Genomic DNA, 27,999 nt, shown 5'->3' on the forward strand with positions numbered 1-27,999 from the left:
AGGGGACTGACAGGAGCCAGTTTCTTCAGTGTGTTTGAGGGAGCAGAGGAGAAACTTGTGCTGCATTCTGAGCTGACGAGTGTGTGTCGAGCAGAAGATGAAGAGCTGTCTGATGCTGATGTTTCTGTGCTATATGGTAAAACTCAGCACCTCTGGTAGGTACATAAAGAGGTACTTTATTCTTTCATATGAGCTGAAATCATTTACATGTAATGTTACACTTACATTGGTATATTTACTAGTTGTCTCCCTGTCGCTCATGTGTAGACAGTGTGAGTGTGAGGTTGGTGAATGGCAATAATCCCTGTGCTGGAAGAGTGGAGGTTCTTCATGATGGTCAGTGGGGAACAGTGTGTCAAAGGGAGTGGGATATTGCTGATGCTGCAGTGGTGTGTAGAGAGCTGGACTGTGGGACGGCTGTAAAAGCAACATATGACGCTCACTTTGGACGTGGATCAGGACCAATTTCAATGGTATATGTACAGTGTAGTGGATCAGAGACTGCACTGAAAGACTGCACATCATATAACCAATATGTACATCGCTGTAATCATGGTGAAGATGCTGGTGTCGTCTGTTCAGGTAAGCTTCCCCTCAACTTATCACATCACTCTTTCATAATTCTCACTCAAGCATAATGTTTCTGTATGCTGGTGAGGACAAACTTCATCAGCGTCAATTTTATGAAACATGCAATCTGTTTAATAATTTTGTTCATGATATTATATTTATCCCCATTCCTTATTTTCTTATAATAAAATATGATGCAGAGAATCCCCACTAAATAGGCCTATGTAATGTCTTTTTTATTATTCACAGTCTGATTTGACAATCTTATTTACATTCTTTATTTAATGAAGTGCAGATTAAGTGAATGAATGAAATACAAATACAGAAAATTCAGATTTTTCTATTGTTCCAGGTGAATAAATATGTTTAATTAATGATCTGTCTTTATAATTCAAAGACTCAGAGCGAAGACTTCGACTTGTGGACGGGTTTCACCTGTGCTCTGGGAGAGTGGAGATGTTTCGTACAGAAGGATGGGGTTCAGTGTGTGACGCTGCCTTTGACCAGCAGGATGCAGAGGTTGTGTGTAGAGAGCTGGACTGTGGGGCTCCTGTACAGGTGCTGGGAGAAGATGCTTTTGGCAAAGGAAAGGGTCGAGTTTGGTCAGAGGAGATTCAGTGCAGAGGAAACGAGTCTCAAATAGACGACTGTTCACGATCATCTTCACAGATACACAGCTGTTCCCATGATAATGATGTGGGAGTGATTTGTTCTGGTTAAGTATAAACATTTGGCATTTATTTAGATAAATTACATACCTAATATACTGATGTTGTATTGCTCAATTATCTGGTATTATAGATTATCTCAATCTATTCTAGTTTCATGTTTAAATAAGCTGTCAGTTCTCTGCACAGGTTACACTGATCTCAGACTGGTCAATGGAATAAACGGCTCAGACTCTTGTTCTGGAAGAGTGGAGCTTCGGTTCCTCAATGAATGGGGCTCAGTGTGTGATGCATGCTGGGATATGAGAGCTGCCAGTGTCCTCTGTAGACAGCTGAATTGTGGGATTGCTGTGTCTGTTGTGGGATCAGACTGGTTTGGAGAGGGAAGTGGTGAAATCTGGGCTGATGTGTTTGATTGTGTCGGGAATGAAACAAAACTCTCAGAATGTTCCGTCTCTTCATGGAGTCGAGCTGAATGTTCTCATGGACGAGATGTTGGAGTCGTCTGCTCTGGTGAGCAAATTCACACCGTGATAAAGTCATTGGTTTCAGATTAAAATGTAGTATACATTTTAGATAAATACTGAATTACAAATAAATATTCTCTCCAGAGAGTGAAGCTCATCTGAGGAACTGCAGCTCTCCACAAACTCTCAACTGCAGCTCCACACAACAGCTGTCAATCAAAAACTTTGGTGAGAAAATCATCATCTGGGCAGATTCTTCAGTTGTTAGTGATCAATAATGTGTTTTTCTCTCTCTGAATATCAGGTCGCGGGTCCATCAGGCTGGTGGGTTCTGGGGGAGACTGTGCAGGGAGGCTGGAGGTTTTTCACAGCGGCTCATGGGGGACAGTGTGTGATGACTCCTGGGATATTAAAGATGCCCATGTGGTGTGCAGACAGCTGCAGTGTGGAGTGGCCCTCAGTAACCAGCAGGTACCAGCCTGGTTTGGTAATGGTTCTGGACCCATATGGCTGGATGAGGTGGAGTGTGAGGGGAATGAGACGTCCCTGTGGAACTGCTCTTCTCCAGGCTGGGGGAAAAATGACTGTCAACACAAGGAGGATGTAGGAGTCGTGTGCTCAGGTGAACAGCAAACAATAAGTTAAATAGTAACTTGACGATATTTTAAAACATTTCAATAACCTATGTATGTGATCAAGTGTATTTATACATGTTAAATATACAAAAATACTCTGACAGAGTTTTCTAAACTACTTGCACCGCAACACGACACTATGAATCTACAGCACTAACTGATGTTGTATTAACAAAGTTCGTGGGGAGCACGTTCAAATGATCTATCCAATCAGCATGAAACGGGGTCTATAAATACGTAGCCGACTCGCCTATGTTCCTCGACAGTGTTTTCTGTCTCCTCACACTTGGTTACTATCCTAACCAGAGATACGGGGGGAGTATTCTGGGTTCGGGACACATTCTGAGCTCAGAGCTCTCCCTCGGACAGCACGCCAAATACACATACGCTTTTACTCTATCTAATCATTTGTAAGTGTGAACTCGTAAAACACAGAGTGCCACAAATGTAGTCTGATTTCAGAACAAATAACTCTAATGGTTTGGTTCTTTTTAGTGAATGAAAGCCATCTTACAACTACTGACTGGATCAGAAGACAAAGTGTAAATAAAGAAACACATTACTGGTTAGTATTACAGTTTTGCTTTAAATTGCTTACACACTAAAAGTGGTATTTGAGCCCACTTAGAGAAACCATTCACTCATATACCTAATCTTCAGACCAAGTGTGCAAAACTGCAATCACATTATCTGCTTTACACTCAGTTTGCATTTGTAAAACAAACTTTTTGCAAAATGCTTAACACAGTTCTCATTATTCAAAACTTGTGTTTTTCTTGTGTTATTTCAGAAAACACTGCCATTTAAATGGTACAATAATGTTCCGATTACCTACACCCAATGTGTGAAAACATGAATTGATCACTTTGGATTCAAAACGCAATGTTTTTCAGAAAGAAAGAAATTATTTTTACCCTCTTGCATTTCTTTTTATAGTGTAAATATACCTAATTTGATCACTTAGAAATCAAAACTCAATTTTTGAGAAAGAAATACACTTTTGACCCTTGGATTTCTGCTTATTTTGTAAATATATACTGAATATGTCAATTCACATTTATTTCTGTAGCGCTTTATATAATACAGATTGTTTCACTGAAGGTTCACAATTGTAACAAATTTTAATTCTGCTTTAAAGCAGCTCTAACAAGCCAATAGTGTCATTATTCAGCTCAAGTCAGTTCAATAACTGTAAAGTTTATCGATTGAGCATACTAGGGCTGTCACGATGTTAGATTTTTCACACCACGGTTATTGTGGCCAAAAGATTTCACAATATCGATATATCGCGATATCTATAGAATCTATGGGGCGGGGGGAGGGGGGGGAGGGGTAGTAGTTATCAGTCAAATAAATTTTTACTTTGTTTATATAGTTTTTCTTTTTTACCCAACAAACATAAGGATACTGATAAACACAAGGCACATGCATTTTTACTTCTTGCGTACTCAATCTATGGCAAATTTTTGTGAAGGAAGACAAGCATGTGAAGTTTAACTGGTTTTAAACTGAAGCCAAACACTGTCTGAAGGTTTCCTGAAGAACTGAAAAGCTCTTAAACCTCTTAAAAGTCATGCAGATAGCAGATTTGAACAAAAAAATCAAGTGCAAATACAAATACAAAAATAAGATGAGTAGCCTAAAGAAAACAGGGTTCTTAATTTTAATAATCACCCTTTATTAAATATATGAACACAGAAACCCCCTGTTAACAGTTAATGTCACGTTTCCCATTCCATGACTAGTAAAATAATAGCCGCGTCGCGTCTATGACAACTCGAGGTAGGCTATCACACACTGGACGCGCACTTTCTCAGTTTATGGCCAGCAATATCATTATGTTTAAGGACATTATGGAATTGAGATAATGTCTGTACTATGTTATGATTATACTGTACAATTAAATACAATAGTTGCTGAGTCTGTCATCTGAACACTTTACCTCAGAGCGTCCGTTAACTGAATGCATTGAGAATATCACCTGAAAATCCGATAACATCAGCAATTTTCATTCAAGCAGCTGATTTCTGTAAATAAATGTAAAATTAAATGTATATTGCAGCACAGGGTGAAATCATTTAGGATGATTTGAGACAAATATAATGTAAATTTAATATAAAACGATGTAAATGGCGCTCTGTGTCGCGGCAGGATTTTGAACAAGGTCCTGAGCCATTGCTGGGCGCCGCCGGTGTGTGTACACCATAGACTGTAAAAGGTGTACACTCATACAGAATGTGTTCTAATTTTAAATACGTGGCGCTTCTCGTCCGGTGTGCGACCATCTTTAATGTGCTGTTTTCTTTGATGAAGTCGAAGAACTCTTTTCTTATTACTGGCGAGCTTACTTTTTTTGGTTGTGGACAGAGTGTTTCACTCTAGCTACGCGAGCGCGGACGAGCGCTGCGTCGTCTTCTTATTTGACAGGTGTTCGCGGGTGCAATACTGCCACTTGAGAGGTCAACCAGGTACTGGCGCTGTAGTATTTACGTGTCATGTTATCATAAGAGTCCTATTCATTTTAAACATTGTGGTTATTATCGCCAATACCGGTATATTGTCACACTCTAAATTAACACGATGTCGATATTTCATGCTTTGAATATCACGATTATCGTCAACACCGGTATATTGCGACACCCCTAGAGCATACATACTGTATATACAGTATTTGTGCACATACATGTAAGTGTGATAAACTCCTGTACACTCCACTGCACTGAACAAGTTAAAGATACAATAGTTTTTTGTGTTTTACATTTTTCACATTGACTGCTTGCAGTTTTGCAGACTTGGTCTGAAGATTAGGTTTATGAGTGAATGGTTACGCTTAGTGGGCCTCAAGTACAAGTGTGTAAACAATATAAAAAAACTGTAATATAGATTTAAATGAAGTGTTTGCTTTTGCAAGAGATGTGTGATGTTTTGCTTCTTGTGTTCATGTTTTGTGGTTTTGTAAGTTTAAAAAAAATAAGTTTCAGAAATGTTGTGCAAGCGATTTTAAAAAAACTTAGTGTTTTATATATTTATACACTAATGCATGAATGTTTCCACATTTTTGGTTTTAGTGTCCTCCATTTTATATGTAAAGTTGAGACCAATTATTTCACTGTATGCCTCCTTATAAAAAGACAGTGAGAAGACATTAAAGAGTTAATTGTTTTAAATGCATTGATTCTCAATCTCATCCTTTTCCATCTAGAGTTTAAAGAGATCAGGTTAACTGAGGGCTGTGAAGGGAATGTGGAGGTTTTCTACAATGGATCCTGGGGAAATGTGTGTTACAACAAGATGGACAGAGACACAGCGAGTCTGATCTGTCAAGAGCTGAACTGTGGAAGATCTGGCAGTGAACCCAGTTCTTCAGAGGGACTGAAGTCTCATAATTGGCTTGATTATTTTAAATGTCGACCTCATGATTCCACTCTATGGCAGTGTCCATCTTCACCCTGGGGACAGAATGACTGTGAAGCGGCCGAGATCACCTGCTCAGGTCAGATAATATTTAACTGATTTAAGATAGTTGGAAAACGTCATGTTTGTTTCATTTTAATATTTATAATTTTTCTATTCAGTATTGAGTTAAATTTTAACGTTTTAATTTTAGAGGAGCAGACTCTTGAATCTCCTCAGAGTCGTCTGACATGTTCTACCTCAGAATCTCCTCACCAGAGACGGTGTTCAAGTAAGATAATTATAAGGATGTATTTTCTTTATTCACAGTATCTTGAATTAATAATATCTGAGCACTTGTACACTGAATCCACATTCCACATTCATAATTTGTCACAACTTTAAATAGTCATAAAATGCATTGTAAATGTATTGATGGTCAGTGATGATTTCTGTGTGTGATTTAGATCATGTTCCTCTCAGACTGAGTGGAGGTTTGGGCCGGTGCTCTGGGAGGCTGGAGGTGTATCATAACGCTGTGTGGGGTTCAGTCTGTGCTGATCTGTGGGACATCAGCGATGCTCAGGTGGTCTGCAGGCAGCTGGGTTGTGGAGCAGCACTGAGGGCTGATGGGAATTCAGTCTTTGGTGCTGGTGAAGGTGTTGTGTGGCTGAACAGAGTCGAGTGCAGAGGGAATGAGATTCACCTGTGGGACTGTCCTCTCTCCCTGAAGAACCACACTGACTGCTCCCACAAAGAGCACGCTGGACTCACCTGTGCAAGTCAGAGCAAAACACTGAGCAATAATAGTGATTTTCACATCATTTTAGTGCTACTAACTGTGTATTTGCATGATTTTGAATCTGTCTGTGTCTGTTTTGACAGATTTGACAGATTTGTCAGTGTCCACTACTCCTGCCACAACAACATCAGCTTCTCCTCCAGTTTCTCAGACAGTGCGCTCAACATCAGTCACTCCTCCACAAACTCCTCTAGTGTCTCTCTCTGTGCTTGTGGTTGTACTGGGAGTTTTGCTCTTACTGCTCTTAGTGCCACTGCTTATACTGATTCAGCAGAACAGAGTGATGAGGAGAGGTAGGAGAGATCCAGAGACTGTCATATTGTGTGTTATTCAGTGTGTGATCAGTCATGTGTTGTGAACTGACAGCAGGTTTGTCTGTCTACACTCACAGCTCTCTCTAAGAGGAGACACAGGACGACGACTGAGGCCGTTTATGAGGAGATTCATCACAGACACAATCACTTCACTCAGAGAGGTGAGACATGAGCTGTAAAACTTATTTAATATGATTATTAAGTGAGTCTGTCAGACACTTGATGTTCATCTATTATTAGTCCTGTTAAACCTCCGGCTCCTGTTAAACCTTCTCACAGAAAACCACAGAGCTGCAGGTGCATGTTTATGTGTGTGTGTGTTGTGTGTGTGTGTGTGTGTGTGTGTGTGTTGTGTGTGTGTGTGTGTGTGAGTGAGTGAGTGTGTGTTTCTTCCTGTATGTATTTTTAGTGGGTAATAAGGAGCGGTTCATATGTTTGTACGTGTGTGTGTGTGTGTATTTGTCTCTTCCTGTGTGTATTTCTGGAAGGCAGTGAGGAATAGGTTCATGTGAGGATACATGTGTGTTTGCTAATAGGCCTAACAGAAAACAAACAGAAAAAAACATGGGATTTCTGCCTCTAATGTTAAAAAATAAAATAAAGAGTTGTATGATCCAATGGAAATGAGGATTCAGTCTGTTTGTGATGATGGACATGTTCCTGACTGTTTTTCTCTCCTTTAACAGGGAGTCTCGTCTCTGAAGAACTGCATTCTGGGTATGAAGATGCTGATGAGCTTCTCTCAGGTTAGACAGCAGAAGCGCATATTCATTCCACTCAAAATAATTTTCATTGAATTCAACCTAAATAAATAAATGTAATTAACAAATTCTATTAAATATTTGACTAATGACTCAATACCCTTTAAATTCTGCTGTTTGTCTATATATTAACATTCTGTTCTCCATTTTAGCAAAAGATTTCAAGACTGTATATTATGATGATGTCACCAACAACAGTGGCCTGAAAGGTCAGTGACCTTTTTAATTGATCACATGATTTATTACCAAATGATTAATAACTTAATGGTCTCATGACCTGCAAAAAGGACATATTTTGTCTTTTGTATCCAAACATATTCTGTGTTGATGCAGAAGAGATGATGAAGGAAATCACACCGGGATACTATGATGATGTCATCACTGATGGACTGAAACCAGATCATGAGACAGGTGTCGTTCTGTTATTCTATAATTGCATATTGAAATACTTCAGTATATTAAAGTTATTTCTGTATATTAACGGACAAAAAAAAAGTTTTGAATGTCATTAATAATGTTTGTGATGAATGTGTGATTTTGTAGAAGACACTCCTGAGAGCTATGATGACGTCATCACCAGTGGACAGAACTCTTTCATCAAAAAAGGTGTTTTTTTATTGATTTTTTTTTAAATATATTCCTTTAAAATAAACCTCATAACTGATAATATTTTAAAATGACTGCCTTAATGTTTTTTGGCTTATATTTAACTTTTTGGGCTTATATTTGCACGTGTAGTTAACATGCTAGAGAATTATGACGATGTCATCATTAATGGACAGAGCTCGCAAATAGGTGGGTTGAACAGAACTACATTTTATTATCAGCCTTACATTTTTACATGAGTATTAGACATGAGCTTTGTGTAATCAATACACTTAAAGGGAAAAGGGATTCAGGGATTCAAATAAGATAAAGATGTGTCCCAATTCAGAGGCTGCATCCTTTGAAGGCCCGAAGGTCAAAACGAGTGTTGTTAAATGGGACGGTCTACGGGGGATTGTTCTTGTCGCCTAGCAACTGTGACAGCGATGATGAGCGGCAGTAACGTTTGTACTGGACTTTTTTGAAAGTTATATTAAACTGTCCGAAACCAAAACAGGGTTCACAAACTGTCTAAATATGTTCACCATGGTCCATTTCTATATAAAATAAAGAGTATAAACTATATATAATCACATCTTAGTAAGATATGTCAACATTTGAACCGCTTTAAAGTTTTTTAGAAAGATTTACTTTTCTATCATTAGATATTTGAGTAAGCTGAAACCCAATACTTGCATTTAAAAGTGTAATTTGGCAGTTTTCGAAAAACAAAATCCTGTCGTCACCGGAACGCAATGAATTCTGGGGTAGGCAAGGCCACGGAGGATCCGTCTGTTGTATTCTTCATTTCACGGGAAACAAAGGCACATCTGGAGGCCCAATTTGAAGGAGGCTTTGAATTGGACAGTCTTCGTCGCGCTACGGTGACGCAGTCGGCCTTCATATGATGCAGCCTCTGATCGGGACGCAGTTTAAGTGTTTTATATTCTGATGTTTTTTATGTCATTCTTGATCAGAGGGAGTTCAGGAGGACTATGATGATGTGATGAGCGTGAGTGAAGATGTGAGAAACCTGTTAGGTAAGTTATTAAGTTCATAGTTCTTCATTTAAAATATGAATCTGATTACAACATGAATTAAGATTTTGTTTTTAATAACAGATTATGATGATGTGGAGGAGGAGTCAAAAAAAGGAGGAGGGCCATTCGGCTCAATGACCGCGCCGGTTCAAGAAATTTGAAAACTTAAAAGTTTGAGTGAAATTGCTATTGATATATCAAGTCTAAGGTTTTTATGTTTTTTTTTTGTTTGTTTTTTTGTATTTAAATTGATATGCCTCTGTGAGATTTTGTATTGTTTATTATGGCCTTGTTATTAGTAATAATACAAACAACAGTGCCTTTTCTGCTAAATTACCAACAAAAAATGTGATGTAACAGCCTCACCATGGTGACAGCATGTAGGCCTACTGTACTTTTTATGAGTGAAAAATGCACACACACAAAAAAAACCATTTGCATTTATTTTGGATGCATTAAATAACTTCTATAATAAACCTGTTAAAGAATTGATCTGTATCAAATATTATTATTTTATGTGGTCAGGTGTGTTTTAACCATAATAAATATGCATATCACTTGTCATTTTACTTTTAAATCCATTCTCAGGCTGTAGATGAATGTGAAATGTGAAGGTAACCCATAGGGCCCTATCTTGCACCCAGCGCAATTGACTTTGTACACCGACGCATGTATCATTCCTATTTTGCACACGCGCAAAGCGCGCTTTTCCCTCCACAAAAGCACGTCGCTAAACTAGGGAATGAACTTGCGCTCCCTGGGCGGTTCAGCGCAAAAAAGGAGGCGTGTTCCGGCGCAAACGTTCCTTCGTGCTATTTTGCAGGTTTAGAAAACAATTGCGCCACTAACCAGGAAAAAATAGTTTAAAGTCAGTGGCGCGTTGCGCATGTTATTCATATGCTATTTTAAGGGCGCATGCTTGGCCATAATCAATGTAGCGTGTGCACAACGCGCATACACTTTGATTCTCTCATCTACACAGAAGCAGCAGTTTTCATTTTTGCAAATCATATATTATTACGATAGATAGATAGATAGATAGATAGATAGACAATTTATTATAAAAGCATACATCTAGCTTACACATTTACCCAAATTATCATACGCCTGTTTAACCGAAGTTAATTTGGGTGGGTTTCTCCATCCCCAACGTCCCTGACGAGAGCGTCGCTCTCCTTGGCTGTGAACCGCTCCTGGCGCGCGCCTGGCAAATCCGCCGTTATAATAGGAATCGTACTCGGTTACCTAATGTAACCTCGGTTCTCTCTAGAAGAGGGAACGAGTATTGCGTAAGTAGCTTACGCTTCGGGAAAGTTCTCTTTCTTCGAGATCTGAAGCCAAAAAATTATCCTTAATTTTGCATTTATTGTCAACGCAGTGCAGCAGCAGGCAGACCAAAGCAAGCTGTATAAGCGTGCTCATTGGCTGCCAGGCGGCAACTGCTTAAGCCTATCAGTGAGCCCGGTGTGACGTCACACCCAATGAGGGCGCTTCGCGCCCTCCACACCCTTCTAACCGCCAAGAAGGGTGTGGCCAGTGTGTATATATTGCGGGCTCACAGGCTGAGTTCTGGTTTTCATAGTCTGAAGCGCAAAAGCTCGTGGCGCGTCACGGCAGGTTACGCAATACTCGTTCCCTCTTCTAGAGAGAACCGAGGTTACATTAGGTAACCGAGTACGTTCTCTTACGAGAGGTTCTCTCGTATTGCGTAAGTAGCTTACGCTTCGGGAACCCATTGTCAACGCCGTGCGCGCCGAGCATCCAACACATGAATCCCAGGGAGACCGGGGAAAAACATAACGTTGAAACAGGTGGCCGGTCGGGCCCACACCTGTACTAAGCACTTCACTTCACATAAATGATAGAGCGGCATAGCCGGTCTGTATACATCAGTGGAAATGGTGTGGCCGGCAGCGCGGGCCCACACAGTGCATAAACACGTATAGGGAAAGGGAATAGAGCAGAAACACTGGTCTATTTGTGGAAAAGAATCCTTCCCCTGGTGCCAACCAGAAAATTAACCAGTATGTGGACATAGTCTGCGCATAAGCGACTGGGCAGCATACATGCCACTTATACTGATAACAGTTTAGCCTGCAGGGCGGGAACTTCCAGGTTATAAAACCTCACGAATGTAGATGGGGAGGCCCAGCCCGCCGCCATACAAATATCGTGAATAGAAATTCCGCTGGACCAGGCCCACGAAGAGGCCATGCCTCTAATGGAGTGGGCTCTGACACCCAAAGGACACTGCAGGTGTTTGGAGGCGTAAGCTGCTGCAATCGCGTCCACTATCCACCTGGGCAGGCTGTTTCGAGGCGGCGAGACCCTTGGTGCGTCCGCCAAAAGAAACAAAGAGCTGCTCGGACCGCCTGAATGCGGCGGAACACGTGATGTAAACTCTCAGCGCCCTTACAGGGCATAGGAGGTTATCACTGTCCCCGTTATCGGATATTGGCAGAGCCGAGAGGGAGATGATTTGTGCCCTAAAGGGGGTACCAATCGCTTTGGGAATATACCCGTGTCTCGGTCTGAGAATGACTTTAGAGTCATTCGGTCCGAACTCAAGACATGCAGGGCTAATAGATAGCGCGTGCAGATCCCCCACGCGTTTTACTGAAGACAGAGCTATCAGAAAAATGGTTTTGAGCGAAAGGTACTTAGGATCCACAGATTCAAGCGGTTCAAAAGGAAAAGCCTTCAGGGCCTCCAGGACCAAGGACAGATCCCAGATAGGAACCGAGGGGGGCCGTGGGGGATTCATCCGCCTGGCTCCTCTGAGGAAACGGATAATAAGCTCATACCTTCCGAATGCCCGGCTGCGCGTCGCCTCAGCGAACGCTGCAATAGCCGCCACATACACTTTGAGCGTGGAAGGGGACCTGCCCTTTTCCAACAGCTCCTGTAGGAAGGAGAGCACTTGCGGAACCCCACATGTGCGTGGATCAAAGCTCTTAGTAGCGCACCATTCAGAGAACACAGACCACTTAGACGCATAGAGCCGTCTCGTGGAGGGAGCTCTAGACTGCGTGATCGTGTTCACGACCCCTTCTGGCAGGTCAACGGGTATCCGTTGATTACCCATGCATGCAGAGACCATCGCTCCGGATGGGGATGCCAGATTGACCCACCGGCTTGAGAGAGGAGATCCTTTCTCACCGGGATCGGCCATGGAGGTGAGTGCGACAGCCTCACCAGCTCTGGGTACCAAATCTGGTTCTTCCAACGCGGGGCTATAAGGAGCACTGGGTGCTGTGTTTCCCTGATCCTTGTTAAAACCTGTGGTAACAGGGAGATCGGGGGAAAAGCGTACAGCGGGAGGCTGGGCCAGGTCTGGGACAGCGCGTCCTCGCTTTTCGAGAAAAATTTCGGGCAATGAGCGTTGTCTCTCGACGCAAAGAGGTCGACCTCCGCTCTGCCGAATAGGCGCCAGAGAAACTGGACTGTCTGGGGTTGCAGGGACCATTCTCCCGGGGGAATGATGTCTCTGGACAGTCTGTCTGGACCGACATTCAGGTGGCCCGGCACGTGCGCGGCTCTCAGCGAGAGGCGTTCTGTCAGCTTGCACAGGTTCCTGGATCTGACACCGCCCTGTCGGATCACATAGGATACCACGGACATGTTGTCCGAGCGGACTAGCACATGGTGATCCTGTATGAATGGGAGGAAGCGCTTGAGCGCGTTCTCGACCGCTATCATCTCCAAACAGTTTATGTGGGGGCATTTCTCCTGGTCTGACCACAGGCCAAAGACCGGTTTGCCCTCGAAAGAGCGCCCCAACCTGAGGTGGAAGCGTCCGTCGAGATAACTTTGCGGTGTGAGATGGCTCCCATTGTCACTCCCCGCTGGTACCAGTCGGCTGCTAACCAGGGCTTCAGTGCTGAAAACGCAGCTCTGAGTCACTCTGATTCGAATGCCGCCGGAAGCCCAGGCTCTGTGAGGCACTCGGGCATTCAGCCAGCGTTGTAGCGGGCGCATACGTAACAGACCCAGCTGAAGCACTGCTGCAGCTGAAGCCATACAACCCAGCATCCTCTGAAATGTCTTGAGAGGTGCGGTGCTGCCCGGCTGGAAGGACGCGGCCAGGTGTCGAATGCAGCGCGCGCGCTGTGTCGACAGGCGGGCCGTCATTGCCACAGTGTCCAGATCCAAACCCAGAAAAGAGGTTGATTGACTGGGCACTAATGAGCTCTTGGTCCAGTTGACCGTGAGCCCCAGGCTGTCCAGGTGGCTTAGAAGCACTGTTCTGTGGGCGAGGAGTTCGGCCTCTGACTGTGCTAGAATTAGCCAATCGTCCAAGTAGTTCAGAATTCGCATTCCCCGACCCCTCAGGGGAGCGAGAGCCGTGTCCATGCACTTCGTAAATGTACGGGGTGCCAACGACAGGCCGAAAGGCAGGACGGTGTACTGATATACCTGACCGTCGAAGGCGAATCTCAAGAATGGCCTGTGACGGGGTATTATCTGGATCTGAAAGTACACGTCTTTTAGATCGAGAGATATAAACCAGTCCCTCGGGCGAATTTGCGCGAGAATTTGCCCGGTTGTGAGCATTTTGAACGGTCTTCTCATAAGAGCCTTGTTCAAACATCTTAGATCCAAAATTGGTCTGAGAGCTCCGTCCTTCTTGGGAACGAGGAAATAACGGCTGTAAAAGCCCGACTCGCTCATAGAAGGGGAAACCGGTTCTATAGCCCCTTTGCACAGAAGTGTAGCTATTTCTGCTCGAAGTAGATGTGCTACTTCTCCATTCACTCTCGTCTCGGTACGCGCCGAAAGCGCAGGGGGCGGCAAGCGAACTGCAGAGTATAGCCCTTTTTTACTGTGCTTAGCACCCATTCTGATGCGCCTGGAATAGCTTCCCACGCTTTAGAGTGTGAAGCCAGGGACAGAATGGCCTCCGGGCTCTGATCGCCGCGCGTCGCGGGCTCGAGAGCTCGAAACGGAGGGGTGGGCGCAGCGCGCGCGCTCTTGGTGCTTAGATACGGCGGATCGCACGCAGCGATAGCTGGCCGTTTTACACACGGTGTCCCGGCGGCTTGGACGGGGAACATATAGTGTGAGGCGCGACGCGCGAGGGCGGCGTCGGGGCGAAATGTTCGTTAGTATGTGTGAGCGCTCGAAGGCGGGCACAGGACTTACATTTAAAACATGACCGGTCGTGAGAGGCCGTGTGACAGAGCGGGCAGTGAGTAGGTGTGGGCACGGTGAGGTGGACACGTGACCTACTTTTAACACTCGAGCGGCTTCTGCCTGCTTTGTGAGAGTGGGCTCTGTGAGAAACACGGGATTTATAGTGCTTGTGTGCAGGGGTGAACACGGAAACGTGGGCACATTCACTGCATTTGAAACACATACGGCGTGAGCCGTGCAACCAGACATTATGCTCATTTGAGATTTCTCTGGGTCGCCGTGAGAACGGTGGTTGCGCGCAGGCGAGCGGGTAGCTATACCGGCTCGATGACTGCGAAGTAAACATCTGCAGTAGCCGTGGCAACGGGGACTGACAGAGCGTGAAGCTTTGACAGTGGTCCAGCCGCAGCGGGACTTAACCGTCTTTTCTTCCCTCGTGTTTAGACGCTCATAAATACTCGAGCACCATGAGTAGGAGTGGTACGAGAGGCGGGTTCATTTTCTGTAAGTAAGAAAAACTGTCCGCGAGCTCGGAGAAGCGAACAGCATAAATTTTTATCTGCCGCGAGAGCCGGGATTGAACTCGGGTCTCTAGCGTGAAAGCCTATGATTCTGCCACTGAACCACAGGGGAGAACACATTACCTTTCAGTTAGCGCGAATATAAGAGAGCGACCTCATGTTCGTTTGCAGGCGTGCGTGTATAAAACAGGCTCGTTTACTGCAATAGTAATATTTCCAGCCGCCTGAACTTAAGAGGGGACTGAGAAATGTGTGAGAATTGGCGGTTTGTCCGGCCACAGCGGGACTAAAACACTCTCTCTCCTCTTTTCGCCGGTGAGTGAGGCGCGCGCGCGCTGAACGTTGCTCGTGACCGTCCGCTCTGTTATCCCTTGTGAACGGCGCAATCTGCGCGGCCCAACAAGGGGGAGAGCGGGTTCGCTTTCTGTATGTAAGAAAAGCTGGCCGCGAGCTCGGAGAAGCGAACAGCATAAATTATTAACTGCCGCGAGAGCCGGGATCGAAAACGGGTCTCTGGCGCGAAAGTCTAAGATTCCGCCACTGAGCCACAGGGGAGAATACAATAGCATTCGGTTAGAGCGAGCATATAACAGAGCGTCATGTCTTGTGACGGCGTTTGCTTGCAGGCGTGCGTGTATTTATAACAGGCTCGTACACTGCGATATGAACAATTCCAGTCGCCTGAACTTAAGAGGGGACTGAGAAATGGAGGTAGGTCCGGCCACAGCGGGACGAAAACACTCTGTTCTCCTTTTCGCCGGTGAGTGACGCGCGAGGACGGAGTAGCTTTCTTGTAACGTAAAGAGAGCTCCAAGACCGTCCGCTTCTGCCATCCCTTGTGAGCGGCGCAGTTTGCGCGGCTCGATAAGAGGGAGAGGAAGCTCGCTCCGAGACCATCCGCTTCTGCCATCCCTTGTGAGCGGCGCAGTAGCGCGGCTCGAACAGAGGGAGAGTGTTTATCTCATTCGCCTCATCCCCTGACGCGGCGGCGGCGCGGGCGAGAGCCGGCGGTTGAGCGGCCGGGAGGGGGGGCGGAGAGGGCGAGAGAGAAGCTCGAGGGAGAGGTTCCGGCGAGCTCCTCAGTCACAACAGTCTCCGGTGGTCTCTGCGAGCGGCGCTTCTTCTTGCGCGGCCCGGCAGGGACAGGCGGAGCGACAGCTTGGTCGAAAACTTCAAGTCGAGCCCGCAGGGTCGACATTGAAAGTTCCTCGCACTCGGGGCAGCCGCCCGTAGAGAGTGCGGTGGCGGCGTGCTCGCGGCCCAGGCAGAGAGCGCAGAAGAGGTGGCGGTCTCCGTTGCTGAGCGGGGCGCGGCACGAGCCGCAGGAAAAACGAGGTATTTTGACAAAAACGCCTCGTGCTCTTTTAGAACAGTGAGAGAAAGTGTGTGTCGCAGGGCGAACACACACAGCAGTAATAAAAGGATATGTCGCCGGATAGCGTAGCAGGCACGGATGGCTGAAGGCGGCGAAGGGCGGCCGGCTTCCTCAGGCGCTGTCCTAAGCTTGCTGGTCGCTGGTTTCGACGGCGGCGGCTTCTCAAGATCCAGCGATGCGAAGAGCTTCGCTGAAGACAAGAAAATCAGAACTCAGCCTGTGAGCCCGCAATATATACACACTGGCCACACCCTTCTTGGCGGTTCATTGGGTGTGACGTCACACCGGGCTCACTGATAGGCTTAAGCAGTTGCCGCCTGGCAGCCAATGAGCACGCTTATACAGCTTGCTTTGGTCTGCCTGCTGCTGCACTGCGTTGACAATAAATGCAAAATTAAGGATAATTTTTTGGCTTCAGATCTCGAAGAAAGAGAACTTTCCCGAAGCGTAAGCTACTTACGCAATACGAGAGAACCTCTCGTAAGAGAACCGCTTTAGAACAAAGCGCGCCTGCTCTTAAAGGGAATGTGAGATGTCGCTCTGATTGGTTTATTTCACGATACGCCCAAACCACACCTATGAATAATGAAAGCTACTTCAGACCAACCCATTTTAGATTTGCGCCTGGCGCAAGAGTCATTTATCCCGCTGGGAAAATAGCAACAGCGCCAAGACCCGCCCACAAAGTTACTTGTGCTTTGCGCTTTGACACTTGCGTTTCAGATCGTTAAAATAGGGCCCATAATCTCAATTTTTCCTCCAAGTTAGTGCACACACATTAGCAGTAATGAACACACGCTGCAAACCGTGGACACACACTCGGAGCAGTGGGAATCTTTTTGCTGTGACACCTGGGGAGTGATTGAGGTTTAGGTGTTTTGCTCAAGGACACATCACTCATTTCCTGTCGGTATTGAGAATCGAACCCACAACCTTTTGGGTTATCTGTCTGACTCGCTAACCATTAGGCAACGACTGCTCAACAAAGTGAAAGTGACATGTTAAGGCAACGTATGTAACCCATACTCGGAATCAGCATGAACTTATCCAAGTAGTTAGTGCACACAGACACACACATTTGTTTGCTTTAGGCTATATAGGGCTATGTGTAAGTCAACAATCCGTAACACGTTTAAAATGTGTATTTATTCTCTATAAACCATATGAATCACTTTATAATAAGTTTACCACAATATTATGAGTTATTAATGCTCAACAACAGAACATTAGGACCCCGTGCAGCCCATGCATCGTCAAAAACTACAAACCGAAAAAAATGCAGTACCTTTGTGAGCCATCACGGCAATTTCATCTATACTCCAGTGTTGCAGCCAATAATGAAAGCATGGTAATGTCATTCTACTTTTTGGTACTTTTAGTATTATTTTGGTTAAAAATTGTCCTTACCTGCAGAACCGAGTCATTCAAAGCTGCACATGCAGATTTTGAACTTATGAGCTTCTTGATTTCTGACAAACGATGTGGTTGTAGGTTTCGTTTCAGTTGATTGTTGTAGCTATAAAGAAGACACACTTCACGGAGCGCTGAATTTGTTCTCCGTGTTACAAAATATCTCCAATGATTCAGTGCTCCAAAAATTCAGTGCGCAAGTTTTAACAATTCAGTGAGAAGAACCGACTCAAACTATTCATTTGGGGAATCACTAGTTGTGATTCTAAACAGTAGACTGGAAATATGACATAATTCTTGAAATTGTTAGGGTAAATAATAATCTGTTAATATACTGCAGTCAAAGGTTTGTAAACTTGAGTAAAATTGTACTGACACAGAACAACTGGGGCTCCTGTAACCAGATAACGAGTCCTGCGATGTTCACCACCAGAAACATCTCATAGTCATTTTACTGCCACCCATAGGAATAGATCGGTATTGCAGTATTAAAAACACAAGTGAAGCTGCAAACTTGGTCGAGTATACCTAAATGATGAATTGGGGAAAGGCATATGTATTTTTTTTTTTTTTTTTTTTTTTTTAAATCATTATAATATTTTTAAACAAAATTCTCTTTTCCTTACACTCTTTTGTGAAATAACATTTACTGTGCACTTGGAGAGTATGACAAGCATTGCTAATATAGGCTACTTCTGGATATATTATAGTAGTTAAAAAGAATCTTTAAAACAGCACATTTGATTTCTGTTTGTATCCAACTAATATTTCTATTTAATATTTTCATGGACCCAAAGTGAGAAACATGAAGCAGTTAGTTATCAGTGTTTGTATTTGTATATCTGCAAATGCTGTGCTTTGATGCTGTAAATAAACTGGAATGTTTCCTGAAATCAGTTTCCTGTATGTGTGACTGTCTCCCCTCTATCTTGCATGTTTCTCCCCAGTTAAGTGTCTCTATAAGGTGGAGGAGGAGTCCTGTTCATCAGTGTTGACGTGCTTTTAATAAATATGGTGAGAATCATAAATACGTCTTCTGATTTGTCAGTGAAACTTTTTGATGATTTCCTCTCTTCTGTCTAATAAGGTAAAAGTGACTTTGATTGGCTTGTTGTTTGGTAATTGTAGAGCCTTCTGTCTCTGTCTCTCTTGAACCTTTCACTTCTGAGCTGATCAAGAAGAGTGTATGATCAGTGAAGATGGAGAGCTATCTAACACTCATTGTTTTGTCATCTTTGATCAGACTCGCCACAGCTGGTACGTACACACACACACAGGATCATTATGTGTGAGTTAATGTAGTGATTGACTCTGTGTTAGTTAGGAAATGGTCATAACAGAAGTTCCACTTTTGTATGTGTAATATTTGAATTAATATAAATGTTAATTTATTTCATGGTTATTTTCTCTGTTAATCTGTTTTGCTGACTTAAAGTCTGTTGTTGTTTGTCTTCTCACTGTGCATTATATATACAGTAAATCATTCTGTATCTCGTCTGCAGGAAATGTGAGGCTGGTGGGTGGCAATAATTCCTGTGCCGGTAGAGTGGAGGTTTATTATAGAGGAGAGTGGGGAACAGTGTGTGATGATTATTGGGATTTGACAAACACTGCAGTGGTGTGTAAAGAGTTGGGATGTGGCAATACTTCAACAATGCGTGTTGCTCACTTTGGACCAGGATCAGGACAAATCTGGATGGATAATGTGAGATGTAGTGGATCAGAGTCCTCAATATTCAGTTGCTCAAAATTAGAAATGGGTGAACATGACTGTAGACACAGTGAAGATGTTGGGGTGATCTGTTCAGGTAGGTTGCTTTTCTGTCTAGATTTCAACATCAAATGTATTTATTCTATTAAAAATATGTACTAGATTTTAAAATTAATGTTCAAAGTTAATAAATAGTGGAAACCAACAAGTGTTATAACACAGTTTAACTGATTAGAACTGATCTATCTTTGTTATATCAATCATATTGTACATGACCACTATCTTGATGTGACAGTAGAAGCTGCAAAACTGTGTATAAATATAAAAAATCTACATGACAGTGACAAATTTCGAAGTCAAAATTTTGTTTTATGTTGTGATCAGGTTAATGCATGTTTAATGAGAGTGCATGACCTGAGTCAGCAAACTCTCTTGTTTAATTTCATGTACAAAATTTACTTTCACCTTTATGTTAAAAATAAACCAGAAATTGAAAAATAAATTCATGTACAATATTAAAACTGATGTTCTATTAGTATTACAGCTCACCAAATGCAGGGCTGGACAAGTCAATAGCGGTGTAACAATACACTGATGTGACGATTCAGCTTGATACACAATACTGAATACTGAATCTAATACTTTAAACAAAGCCAAAATGGACTAGATAATTAACAAAAAGTACTGCAAGATGATAAATTCGGTATAACATAATTAATTAACTTGAATCGGCTTACTTGGCCCTTCTCCCCTATTCACAGAGCAACGGTGACACCATTAAAATCTTAGAAATATTTATATTCTTCATAGCATATCTCTGTTCCTGACTGCAATTTAAATATTGTAAATATTAAATATTGTATTTTATTAAATAATGTATTTATTTTTTAATTGATTAATAATAATGAATAAACATGCACGATCAAATGTGTGAACTACTGGGTTATATTTGATGCTACATTAAATAAATCTAAACTTTGATTTTGGGTGAACTATAGCCTACTGTTGCTGTATATAGGCCTACAATATATTGTCGCTATGGATGATAAATGTTGTTTTTGTATTGCAATATATTGTTACACCCCTAATAGTCAACCACCTAGGGTGCCAAATGAAGGACCAGTACTGACACAAATGTTACTCTAGACTGAAACAACAGCACTCTTTGTTCTTGACATTACTCTAAATAGTTTACAATAAGTTGAAGATTTCAAAACAGCTTTTAATTTTGAGCAAGTTTAATTCTGCCGCAAAAAAATCTCTCACTGACGAAACATTATAAGCAAAACACTCCATGGTCTCCCTTGCGAAAAAGTAATATATTCAAGTGTGCTATTAGTACAGTTCTTTATTACTAAAAATAAGAAAGTATACTTCCTGTCTACTTTTTATGTACTTCTCAGAAAAATACTTAAAATTGCAATTTAGTCCCAAGCAGTATTGAAATACACTTACAATTTTGTACTAGTACATTGATATTAGTATTCTAGATAAAGTATACTTAAAAATATACTTGAACTTTTCTTTACTTTTTTATTTTGGGGATTTTTTTAATGTCTTGATATTTTAAATGGCTTGTTATCATAATCATTTCAGGCATCAGGCTGGGTGGAGGTTCTCGCTGTTCTGGAAGACTAGAGTTGCCTCATGGAAACACCTGGTACACAGTGTGTGACGCTGCCTTTGACCAGCAGGATGCAGAGGTTGTGTGTAGAGAGCTGGACTGTGGCGCTCCTGTACAGGTGCTGGGAGAAGATGCTTTTGGCAAAGGAGACGCTCAGATGTGGACACAAGAGATTCAGTGCAGAGGAGACGAGTATCAGTTTGCTCTCTGTCCAATGTTACCTTCACACAATTGTTCCCATGACAACGATGTGAACGTTGTATGTGCTGGTAGGTGAATGATATGAACTATACAAGTATGGACATAAAATCATTGACTAATATTGTACAATTGTTTTTCTTTTTTCTCTATCTTTCTCTGCCCTTTTTACCTTCAGAAACAGTGCGATTAGCAGGAGGTAAGAGTTCCTGTGCTGGTAGAGTGGAGGTTCTTCATGATGGTCAGTGGGGAACAGTGTGTGATTTAGGCTGGGATATGTCTGAAGCTGCAGTGGTGTGTAGAGAGCTGGGATGTGGAGAGGCTTTAAGTGCACCAAAGGGTGCTCACTTCGGAGAAGGATCCGGCCAGATCTGGATTTCTGATTTAGTGTGTACTGGATCAGAGTCTACATTGATGAACTGTAGATTCACTGGATGGGGAATAGACACTAATCATATCTGAAGATGCTGGAGTCATTTGCTCTGGTAAGCTTAGCTCATCCACGCTTATTTCATAATTACTAACCTTTTTTCCCAAAGAATTCCAGGATAAATAAAAATTTTCTCACCACATTCAATGTTACATCAGGTGGTTGTTTGGTTGTCTGTGTGGGGTGAAGTAATCTATTATGTGACGTGCTGAATTACTAGATGGAAAGTACATGAAGCAAATTGTGCGAACGAAACACAGGGTGTTATTAAAATGCGTGTAGTCTATGAAATGCTCAACCTTTGAACAATATAATATATTGTTGAGCATATAATATAATATATTGATAAAACAATATAATCAACGTAATATAAAACGTTGACGTTTTATATTAAAACAATATAATATATTGTTGTCAAAGGTTGAGCATTTCATAGACTACACGCATTTTAATAACACCCTGGGTGCATTTATCTTACTAAAGTTTTTCTCCCCTGTTATTCATTAAATGTGACCCTGGATCACAAAACCAGTCTTAATTCGCACGGGTATATTTGTGGCAATAGCCAACAAAACATTGCATGGGTCAAAATTATAGATTTTTCTTTTATGACAAAAAAATCATTAGGATATTAAGTAAAGATCATGTTTCATGAAGATATTTTGTAAATTTCCCACCTTAAATATATAAAACATTTATTTTTGTGAGTGGATGCAGCATAATCGCCAACAGAAATGTACAACTTTAAAGGCGATTTTCTCAATATTTTGATTTTTCTGCACCCTCAGATTTCAGATTTTCAAATAGTTGTATCTCGTGAAATATTGTCCTATCCTAACAAACCATACATCAATGGAAATATTATGTATTCAGCTTTCAGATTATGTATAAATCTCAATTTAAAAAAAATTGCCCATAAGACTGGTCACAAATGAAGAAAGCGGGTGTACTCTGGGTTCGGGCCACATTCAGAGCTCTCCCCCGGACACCAGTCGTCAAATATGCATACTCTTTTACTCTAGATAATTATTTGTAAGTGCAAACTCGTGAAATGCAAGAAGCTTGTGTGAATTTTATGCACATAAACTGCTGACAATTAAAAAATAAATAAATAACTGGTCAGAATAAATTGTTTAGTTTTATAAAGTAATAGGTCAAGAAGCAAAGCAAATATTATTAAAATTGTCCCTTTTTTCATTAAAGGAGTCAGGCTGGTTGGGGGATCTCTCTGTTCTGGCAGAGTAGAAGTGCCTCATGATCGGTCATGGATGTCAGTGTGTGATGCTGCCTTTGACCAGCAGGATGCAGAGGTTGTGTGTAGAGAGCTGGACTGTGGGGCTCCTGTACAGGTGCTGGGAGAAGATGCTTTTGGCAAAGGAGACGCTTAGATGTGGACACAAGAGATTCAGTGCAGAGGAAATGAGTCTTACATTTCTTTTTGTCCAACATCATCTTCTCTCGAATACAACTGTACCCGTGAGAATGACATTGGACTGTTATGTTCTGGTAATGGAGCTTTTCAAACAACTTTTTTAAACCATTTATTTTGCATGTTTTATACTGTTTAACTAAACTCTCTGTTCTTTGTCCAGGTTACACTGACCTCAGACTGGTCAATGGTCCTGACGTCTGTTCTGGTCGAGTTGAGCGTCAGTACTTCAGTAAATGGGGCACAGTGTGTGATGCATGCTGGGATATGAGAGCTGCCAGTGTGCTCTGTAGACAGCTGAATTGTGGGATTGCTGTGTCTGTTGTGGGATCAGACTGGTTTGGAGAGGGAAGTGGTGAAATCTGGGCTGATGTGTTTGATTGTGACGGGAATGAAACAAAACTCTCAGAATGTTCCGTCTCTTCATGGAGTCGAGCTGAATGTTCTCATGGACGAGATGTTGGAGTCGTCTGCTCTAGTGAGTTTATATTACTGGAGGATTCACTGATAGTTTGCTGCTGAAAGATAAAAAAAAAGAATAAATTTAGTATTTCATCTCACCATATGTGTAATTTCACAACATGTGTAGTGTCATTTCAAACTGAAAGAAAATATACTTGTCATTTATTTCAGATTTTTTTGGTATTATTGATGTAAAGTATATTCACAAACTTGCAATATTTTAGTAAAACATGAGACCTTCTTTCTAGATTCCTCTCTGGCTGTTCATGACGGTCTGGTGCGGTTGTCTGGAGAGAGACAGTGTGAGGGGGAGCTGGAAGTTTCCATCCATCAGGTCTGGAGGAGAGTTCTGCTGGACTCCTGGAGTCTCACTGAATCCTCTGTGGTCTGCAGACAGCTGGGCTGTGGCTCTGTGCTGAACTTCTCCGGCTCCTCTTCATCCAGTCCTGAACACAGTCATGAGTGTGTGACGGGCTTCCAGTGCTCTGGGAGTGAAGCTCATCTGGGGAACTGCAGCTCTCCACAAACTCTCCACTGCAGCTCCACACAACAGCTGTCAATCACCTGCCTTGGTGAGAACAACAACATCTGGGCAGATTCTTCAGTTGTTAGTGATCAATAATGTGTTTTTCTCTCTCTGAATATCAGGTCGCGGGTCCATCAGGCTGGTGGGTTCTGGGGGAGACTGTGCAGGGAGGCTGGAGGTTTTTCACAGCGGCTCATGGGGGACAGTGTGTGATGACTCCTGGGATATTAAAGATGCCCATGTGGTGTGCAGACAGCTGCAGTGTGGAGTGGCCCTCAGTAACCAGCAGGTACCAGCCTGGTTTGGTCCTGGTTCTGGACCCATATGGCTGGATGAGGTGGAGTGTGAGGGGAATGAGACGTCCCTGTGGAACTGCTCTTCTCCAGGCTGGGGGAAACATGACTGTCGACACAAGGAGGATGTAGGAGTCGTGTGCTCAGGTAATGTCACCATTATGTTTAGTTCGTGGACTTTTAATTTGTATTTCTTCAGTTCCTGTTTTCCTTGTGTTTATCGCATTTCCGTTACTCTGGTCAGCGTCATTATGAGTTCCTCTAGATCAGCTGTGTATCCTTCATTATCTCGTTTGTGCTTGCTTTATAAGTTGAACCCCTTGTCCGATCACCGTTATTTTGGTGATATTTTAGGTTTAGCACAACTTGAATTCCAATATTTTTAATGCACATCCTTTAGAGTTTAAAGAGATCAGGTTAACTGAGGGCTGTGAAGGGAATGTGGAGGTTTTCTACAATGGTTCCTGGGGTAATGTGTGCTGGAACCAGATGGACAGAGACACAGTGAGTCTGATCTGTCAAGAGCTGAACTGTGGAAGATCTGGTGTTGTGTCTGATTCTACACCAAGACTGGAATCAGCTCGTAACTGGCTGGATAAAGTGGAATGTCGACCACATGATTCAAATCTGTGGCAGTGTCCATCTTCACCCTGGGGACAGAACGACTGTAATAGAGATGAAGTGGCCAAAATCACCTGCTCAAGTGAGATTATGTTTAAATGATGTAAGATGGTCTCAATAGTTATGTTTCTTTAAACACATATATTATGTTGTGAGTGATCTGTTTCTGAAAAACTAAACTGAGCTGATGGGACGACCCTAAAATAATTTAGGCTTAAATTATGTTTCACTGACAGATGTTATGACTCGTGTGTCCTAATGTTCAGCTCTTTTTAAAAAATAATCTTAGTGGAGGAAAATCCGTCTCCTCAGAGTCGTCTGACATGTTCTACCTCACCATCTCCTCACCAGAGACAGTGTTCAAGTTTTTTTGATAATAAATTAGTTCATCTTTTGTTAATATTTTCCTGTTTTCTTAATAAATTATAAAATATGAGCAATTTATTTGCATTTAATTTTTTTTTATATTTGTTCAGTTTCATTGGGTGTTTTGTTGTAAATGTTGTGCCAAAGCTGGTCAGTGATGTTGCTGTGTGTGATTTAGATCATGTTCCTCTCAGACTGAGTGGAGGTTCGGGCCGGTGCTCTGGGAGGCTGGAGGTGTATCATAACGCTGTGTGGGGTTCAGTCTGTGCTGATCTGTGGGACATCAGCGATGCTCAGGTGGTCTGCAGGCAGCTGGGTTGTGGAGCAGCACTGAGGGCTGATGGGAATTCTGATGGGAAGTCTTTGGTGCTGGTGAAGGTGTTGTGTGGCTGAACAGAGTCGAGTGCAGAGGGAATGAGATTCACCTGTGGGACTGTCCTCTCTCCCTGAAGAACCACACTGACTGCTCCCACAAAGAGCACGCTGGACTCACCTGTGCAAGTCAGAGCAAAACACTGAGCAATAGTAGTCGTTTTCACATCATTTTAGTGCTAGTAACTGTGTATTTGCATGATTTTTAATCTGTCTGTGTCTGTTTTGTCAGATTTGACAGATTTGTCAGTGTCCACTACTCCTGCCACAACAACATCAGCTTCTCCTCCAGTTTCTCAGACAGTGCGCTCAACATCAGTCACTCCTCCACAAACTCCTCCAGTGTCTCTCTCTGTGCTTGTGGTTGTACTGGGAGTTTTGCTCTTACTGCTCTTAGTGCCACTGCTTATACTGATTCAGCAGAACAGAGTGATGAGGAGAGGTAGGAGAGATCCAGAGACTGTCATATTGTGTGTTATTCAGTGTGTGATCAGTCATGTGTTGTGAACTGACAGCAGGTTTGTCTGTCTACACTCACAGCTCTCTCTAAGAGGAGACACAGGACGACGACTGAGGCCGTTTATGAGGAGATTCATCACAGACACAATCACTTCACTCAGAGAGGTGAGACATGAGCCGTGAAACTTATTTAATATGATTAATAAGAGAGTCTGTCAGACACTTGATGTTCATCTATTATTAGTCTTGTTAAACCTCCGGCTTTAAACCAAAGAATTCCTCACAGAAAACCACAGAGCTGCAGGTTTATGTGTGTGTGTGTGTTTCTTCCTGTATGTATTTTTAGAGGGTAATAAGGAGCGGTTCATATGTTTGTACGTGAGTGTGTGTGTGTGTGTGTGTGTGTGTGTATTTGTCTCTTCCTGTGTGTATTTCTGGAAGGCACTGAGGAATGGGTTCATGTGAGGATACATGTGTGTTTGCTAATAGGCCTAACTAAAAACAAACAGAAAAAAACAACATGGGATTTCTTGGGAATGTTTTTTTTTTTTTTGTTTTTTTTAATGATTTTTTATGATCCAATGGAAACGAGGATTCAGTCTGTTTGTGATGATGAACATGTTCCTGACTGTTTTTCTCTCCTTTAACAGGAAGTCTCGTCTCTGAAGAACTGCATTCTGGGTATTCTCTCAGGTTAGACAGCAGAAGTGCATATTCATTCCACTCAAAATACTTTTTCATTGAATTCAACGTAATAAACAAATTCTATTAAATATTTTTAAATATATTAAATATAGACCAATAACTCTTTAAGTACTATTTATGCTGTTTGTCTATATATTAACATTCTTTTCTCCTTTTTAGCAAAAGAGTTCAAGACTGTATATTATGATGATGTCATCAACAACAGTGGCCTGAAAGGTCAGTGACCTTTTAAATTGATCACATGATTTATTACCAGATGATTAATAACTTAATGGTCTCATGACCTGCAACAAGAACATATTTTGGCTTTTGTATCCAAATATATGCAACGTGTTGATGCAGAAGAGATGATGAAGGAAATCACACCGGGATACTATGATGATGTCATCACTGTTGGACTGAAACCAGATCGTGAGTCAGGTGTCGTTCTGTTATACTATAGTTTTAAATAACAATATTAAAGTAATTTGAAGAAAAGTGTGTTTTAAATGTAATATTGTTAACTTTGTAGAAGACACACCTGGGAGCTATGATGATGTCATCACCAATGGACAGAACTCTATTAAAAAAGGTGTTTTTACTATTTTAACAATATTTTACACAATATTCATCTAATCAAGCTTGTTACTGAAAGTCTTAAAGTTATATATTCTGGCTTCTATTTTCATGTGTAGTGGATGCACCAGAGAATTATGATGATGTCATCATTATTAGACAGAGCGCTCAAGGTGAGTTGCACTACATATCAACCTTTACATAAGTTTACATGAATATTATACAATTTCTGTGTAATCAAAGTAAGGGAAAATTATCCATTAAATGAGAAAGTGTTTTATGAACTAGTGTGACATTTTTATGTTATTAATGTTGATCAGAGGGAGTTCAGGAGGAGTATGATGATGTGATGAGTGTCACTGAAGATATGAGAAACTGTTAGGTAAGTTATTGTAACATTTCTGTTCTCTGTATATTCTAACACTTTATTTTTATTCTATTTTTCCATGTTTATAGACTGACATTTAACTTTTTCATTTACGAATAATGTTAAATAATTTAAGATTTTGTTTTTAATAACAGATTATGATGATGTGGGGGAGGAGTCAATCAAAGGGGGAGGGGCCATATGACT

At 42.2% G+C, this 27,999-nt stretch overlaps 2 pseudogenes across 2 annotated transcripts; both read left to right on the top strand.

The window, feature by feature from the left end:
• On the top strand, positions 1-25,318 carry LOC311082199 (scavenger receptor cysteine-rich domain-containing protein DMBT1-like; annotated as a pseudogene). Its single transcript has 22 exons — positions 1-155; positions 268-582; positions 968-1,285; positions 1,428-1,751; positions 1,850-1,933; positions 2,010-2,327; positions 5,543-5,833; positions 5,948-6,025; positions 6,201-6,515; positions 6,619-6,828; positions 6,927-7,010; positions 7,536-7,595; positions 7,763-7,819; positions 7,944-8,021; positions 8,154-8,216; positions 8,349-8,405; positions 21,386-21,692; positions 22,841-23,143; positions 23,230-23,544; positions 23,777-24,100; positions 24,177-24,494; positions 24,748-25,318. The product of its transcript is annotated as a scavenger receptor cysteine-rich domain-containing protein DMBT1-like (transcript).
• LOC311082200 lies at positions 25,292-27,997 on the top strand (annotated as a pseudogene). The gene is made up of 10 exons: positions 25,292-25,332; positions 25,445-25,835; positions 25,948-26,148; positions 26,247-26,330; positions 27,030-27,086; positions 27,213-27,281; positions 27,382-27,441; positions 27,545-27,598; positions 27,746-27,802; positions 27,948-27,997. The product of its transcript is annotated as an uncharacterized misc_RNA (transcript).
• Positions 27,998-27,999: the final 2 nt, after the last annotated feature.

Source organism: Abramis brama (assembly GCF_963993115.1).
Source record: "Abramis brama genome assembly, chromosome: 4".
In the NCBI taxonomy this organism is placed as follows: Eukaryota; Metazoa; Chordata; class Actinopteri; order Cypriniformes; family Leuciscidae; genus Abramis; species Abramis brama.